Below are 6,257 nucleotides of genomic sequence, written 5' to 3'. Positions count from 1 at the left end.
AATAGTATAGTATATGCTATATATACTAATAGTACATATTCAAAGAAGAAAACTTCTCTGTGCTTCGACTCCCCAGTGGTTGGATTATTTTGCCAAACCTGAAGACCTTTGACACATCTTGGCCAGGGTCGCCTTCTGCCTCTCTTGGGGCAAACACATCTTTGAAGAAAAAGACTGAAAGGGTAGACGGACATCTTGGGGCAAAATTCCCCTATTTTCAGTTGTCTAAACTGAGGTTTAAAAATAGAACTACTTATAAACAAATGATTGAACCACTTTGTTGCTCTTTACCACTGGAGCGTCTCTAATAATGGTCAGCGACTTGGGACTCCAGAGGTCTCTAAGGTTAAATACCTTCTGTTTTAAGTAACAGAGGCATTGAGATGTGGTTTACAAAGTTGTCTATTTGAGATGTTGACAGTTTAATTATAGTCTTTCAAGTGCTGATGAAGATGACTGACATGATTTAACTTCTCCTTGAGCTTGCCTCCTTTAAGTTCTCTATCTGGTCAGGTATATAAAATTCAATAATCAAATCTTCTGTCAGTTTTACATTTTACAACAGTGTTGTAAAATTACATTTTACGACAGTCCCTTTGCTGCAAATGTACTACAAATCCAGGTAGTTATGTGTATGTAAGCATTTTGTAAATAGTAAGTAGCAGCACACAAACAACACATTTAATGTTAACAGCTACTGTTTTTAAGCACCACTAACTTCACTAAGACATTTTAAATATAAGCATTCACATTCAAATTCACTGTATGCCATTGCTTTTTCCCTTTTCAAAATCTTTGTCAGTATTCAGAAGTTATATGTTTACTGCATTCTTTTGTACTGTTTTTCACTCTCTATCTCTAATATCTGTTTTATCTTTGTCTTGGAAATATGTCAAACTTAATTAGTAGGGAATCAGATACAATATATATAATTCCCCTGACAAAAACAGAATGCACATTATGGGCCTTGACAGACACAAACATAAATCTGTTTGAACAACATCCCACCAACTAACTTAGTATGTCTGGTTCAATTCAATGTGCAAAATTATAAAAAGCTCTGACAGTAGTCCAGTGATAGAATATAGACAAATGAGCAGTAAGTAACTTTTGTTCCCAACTAGACTTTAAGCCTGACCTTGGAAAAGCCTAACTGATCTGTTTATTTTTATGGAGTAAGGTGATGATGTGGAGATCAACATTACAAGCTGTTCACTATTTATTTGCCTACTTCCCCAGCATTTACACGTGTACACAACACATCTGTACACTACAGTCACCTGAACCTACTCACTCCACTTTGCAAAAGCCCCATGAAGCCCGGCTCCTGAATGAATCTGTTTAATATCTTTCAGTTCAAATGAGTGACTACACTAAACATGCTTTGGGGCATATGGGATGGGCTGAAATTGCCCCTCTGGAGGGACGGGCGGATGCGCCGGGGCAGTTTGGCCATTTCGAAAAACAAGAGCCCACACTTAGACCCGCAACCTGAGAGGATGAGGGTACCTCTCCACCTAAGTGAATCCAGATGCTGCCCACAAACACTGCAGAGCGAGTCAAAGGCTCTGGGCTGCACACTTGGACCTCAGATTCCTGCTCTTTCTCATAGCTGCTGATCATAGGGGCTGTTCAACAGCATTGTGGGAGGGAAATTATCAGCCTCGTTCGTCTTTGAACAAAACAAAAACACCAGAAAATCTTTAAGTCTTTTCCTTTTCCTTTTCCTTTTCCTTCTCCTGAGGACATACCACCTGGCCACAAATCTAGATACACAGGCCGTGCTGGAATTCAGGAAAGTTGTTGAATTGCATTCGAAAAAAATAATCTGAGGCATGGTTAAAATACCGGACAATTTATATACTGTATATATATATATATAGAGCAAGAGAGAGAGAGAGAGAGAGAGATTTGTGATCAAATAAATGCAGCCTTGGTGAATATAAGAGACTTGTTTCAAAAACATTTAATAAATAAATTAAAGAAATCATTTTAAATGCTACAAGTGAATTTAGACATCACAATATTATGTATAAAAGTATAGGTATTAATGAATATTAGTACTGATATGGTATATATATTGCGCATCCCTAGTCAAAACATGGACAGCATGAAAAGCACGTCAGGGATGAATGGATGTGCATTAATAGATGGCTCTTTTCTTTTTATTTTGACATCTGCATTTCGGATGAGGAACAAAGACACTGCATAGAGCGGTTCTCGTGGCTACAGAGTGGCCCATGCAAAATACAAAACAAAAATCACCAAGGATGCATCATGTTACATGTCACTCAATCCATTTCAAGCAAAAACGAACAATCCTGTTCACTGTTCCGTCAGAACTGACAGGAACCTGTAAGATGAGAGGACAAAAAGTGTTCTCATACGTGGATTGAAGAGATGAGCCTTTCCAAAAAGAGAGAGAAAATCTATTATTTTTTAGAGAATCTAATGTCAAATAAAAACCCATAGACATCATAATGGAAATGTGTTCTGATGTAATATCATTATAGCATTTCCCAGGATAATCTATGAGTACAATATCCCTGTATATACAAGGTTTTAATGACGCACTGCCATATGTGGACTCTTGTATTCTGAGCCAACCAGAAAAATTAGTGAGATTCCACACACTCTCCTTCCCTTAATCAGAGCATGTAAGCCGGCACAATAAGCAATGAATCAAAGCTCACTCTCTCCCTCCACGGCAAAACAGCGTTCCTTAGCAGGGAGCCCTTTAGTAACATGTGTCACTTCTAATTTCGACGAGCTGCATGATGGCCACCAGACACTCCATCATGAAACACACACCAGTTCTTTCTTTGCTTATGTGTTTCTTTCATTTCCCAATCTCAAACACAGCGGTATGAAATAAACTACACATTTTCCATTTCAGTAGGCGTTGCCTGCTTTGGCTCATTTTAAGGAAGTTTGCCACTCAGAGGACAAACGGTTAAATTAAAGATGACTAAATGATGACTAAATTTCCCAACACTGAATAAAACAGCTTGAGTTTGCTTTTGAAATGAGGTTGACAAATGTAAGATTTTGGTTTTCACATCCTGTATTTAGAAGGAGAAAAAGCAACATGAATGGGTCATTAATTTGCCGTGTATGAAAAAATTACCAGTGAAAGGACTGAATTATTGAATCCTGAAAAATGGGGGGTGGGGGGTTCAGTGCAAATTCCTATGAAGATGTATAGTAGAGAATCAAATTTGCTTGATAGCATGCAAACCACCTGTGTGTCTGTGTGTGTAAGACAGAGAGAGAAAAAGAGAGTTAGAAAGGGTCCACATGCCTGAGCGGTTTGCTGGATTTGTGTCCTGCCTGAGGGTGAGATTTAGAACATTGTTGTTGTCTTGTGAGCAGACAGCTGCTCACACATGATAAATTGTTTCCGTGTTGAGCTCGTACTATAAGTCTGTGCCTCCGCCAGGCCTCCCAGGCTCTCAAACCCTCAAAGCTGCATTTTTCCGTATTTTACAGTTGCACTCCACATTTCATTTACTTTTAATCTATTGGCCTCTGCGCAGCTTCCAGATTATCCTTATTTAGTTGTCAAACTCAGCTATGGAGGCAATTTAAAACTTGGAAAAAAATATCAAACACATTATATTCATTTTAGTGGAGATGAACTGAAATATCTGTATAATTTTAGCTTTAACATTAGTAAAAGTGTTGGACACACTTGGCACTCATGATATACAGTGGGTACGGAAAGTATTCAGACCCCCAACATGATCTTTATTTAATATCCTAATGATTTTTGGCATAAAAGAAAAATCTATCATTTTGACCCATACAATGTATTTTTGGCTATTGCTACAAATATACCCCAGCGACTTAAGACTGGTTTTGTGGTCCAGGGTCACACACACACATATATATATATATATATATATCTGAATAGAGAATAGAGCAGGTGCCAAGGATATTTGGGGGAAGAGAATTTTTACAATGCATATATTGAAATAAACTATAATACCATTCAAAAGTCAAGATGGTTAACAAATCTACTAGCTTATATTTATATCTTATACTAAACTTACATAATATTCATATTTTTATTTGTTTTATAATTCCCATACTTCAGTGTGTGTTTTTGGTAACTTTATTATTATTATGATAAAATTTGATTAATAGTAATAATTAGTAGGTGTGTCCAAAATTTTGACTGGTAACATATGTGTTAAACTTCTGTGTATACTCTCATTCACATAGAGATGGATTTGAAATTCTTATTTTGTTATCCACTAAGGCACAGCATTTAAGTACTTTCGCTTTTGAAAGCAGTTTGACAAACATTAATGGTTTTAGAGAAAGATGAGGTGTACCCCACACCTGAAAGGTCATTTGGAGTCTATCTAGTTACTGTGAAAATGAGAGAGTTTGAGTGAATGAGATAATTAATAACAATTATCAGAGCTCTGATAATTCACTAGCGAGGATAACATCAAGAGTGCTTAATTGCCCCAACAAGTCTTGATGTGCTTTCCTCCTGACTGTCCAGGGTTATTAAGTGCAGTGGGTTGCCTTGATATGTTGGACATGCTTAAAATATGATTGCAGAACTGATGGAATAAAAACTACCTGTAATTGCTGGGTATCGCTGAGCTTGAAGATGATTTAGGGGCTCAGTGGAGAACTGCATATATAAACAAATAAATAAAACCTTTTCACATTTTAAACTAACCAATTTCTAGCTTTGTAATAATATGACAGTAGAATTATTTAACCATTATTAAAGCACTAGATTTTCTGGATATACAAGTCTCGATTTGCTATACGAGTCTGGACTGTATTTTTGTTATTATTAGCATAAACAATAACATTCATATAAAACAGAGAACTTTGTAAAGGCTTTTCATGGTGCATTTTACACTTTGTGGGGGCAGTCGTAGCCTAACGGTTAGAGAGTTGTAACCCAAAGGTTGTGGGTTCGAGTCTCTGGTCCGGCAGGGATTGTAGATGGGGGGAGTGAATGACCAGCGCTCTCTTCCACTTTTAATACCATGACTGAGGTGAGACCCTTGAGCAAGGCACTGAACCCCCAACTGCTCCCCGGATGCTGCAGCAAAAAAAAAAACAGCTGCCCACTGCTGTGTGTGTGTGTGTGTGTGTGTGTGTGTTCACTACTCACTGCTGTGTCTGTGCACGTGGATGGGTTAAATGCAGAGCATGTATTCTTCTGAGTATGGGACACCATACTTGGCTACACATCACGTCATGTCACTTGTTGTGTTAAATTGTCAAAACATGCTGTCTGTTACAATGTTTTTCTACTAATTTTTACAATAATTTAATTTAGAAATCAAATTGGTTTGTAGCTGTATAAAATTTAGAACACCTACAACTATTACTTTTGATAAAACAACCTGCCTTGATAGTTTTGTATATTAGCAGACCAGAATGCATTTCAGCATATAGTTGTTAGAATTTGGTCTCAGAAACATTTGTTATGCTGTTTTTTTATTTTCATATATGCTCACATTTTCATTTATGTACAACATTTCAGTTCTAACCATTTTTAAAATGTATGAATCAGTATACACTGTAATTTACTGTTCAAGAGTTTGGGATCTGTACGTTTTTTTAAATATATTTTTGAAAGAAGTCTCCTATGTGCACTAAAGCTAGACTTTATTTGATCAAAATACAGTAAAACAATCATGTGAAATGTTATTACAATTAAAAATAAATGCTTTCTATTTTAGTATATATTTAATATATTTTAATTGATGTTAAATACATTTTAAATATATTTTTATTTTAAATGTAACATTTTTATAACATCAAGGACTTTTCCGACATCAATGGAAATAATTTCCTATGTAAAAGTCCTTAAAATGTCTCACTAGTGCAAAATGACATACAAAACAACCACTTTGTTTTTAGAGTGACACAGCAAAACGCTGACCTACGCAATGGTAACGTTCCCAAATGTCACAATGAGCCATACAAGCAAAATGAACAGCAGAGAAAATTAAAAGTAACAGCTCTTTTCTTTTAGTGCCACTATGCATACAGTGGAAAAAGAAAGACAGACAGAGAAATACATATAGAGATAAAAGGGGCCTGAAATGAGGTTAACACACTCACTTACACTGATACATGTCCTTTTAGGGTCCCTCAATGGGGGAACCCTCATCTGTGTCTTCAGAAGTTATTTTCCACCCTCAATAAACAGGCCAACCATTGTCACATGGAGGGCTCTCGTTATTATTTTTTGAAGTAATTACACCTTATTATCTGTG

The sequence above is a fragment of the Sinocyclocheilus anshuiensis genome, unplaced genomic scaffold (assembly GCF_001515605.1).
Source record: "Sinocyclocheilus anshuiensis isolate Anshui unplaced genomic scaffold, SAMN03320099.WGS_v1.1 scaffold932, whole genome shotgun sequence".
NCBI classification, from domain to species: Eukaryota; Metazoa; Chordata; class Actinopteri; order Cypriniformes; family Cyprinidae; genus Sinocyclocheilus; species Sinocyclocheilus anshuiensis.
Note: the sequence above shows the minus strand (reverse complement) of the source record.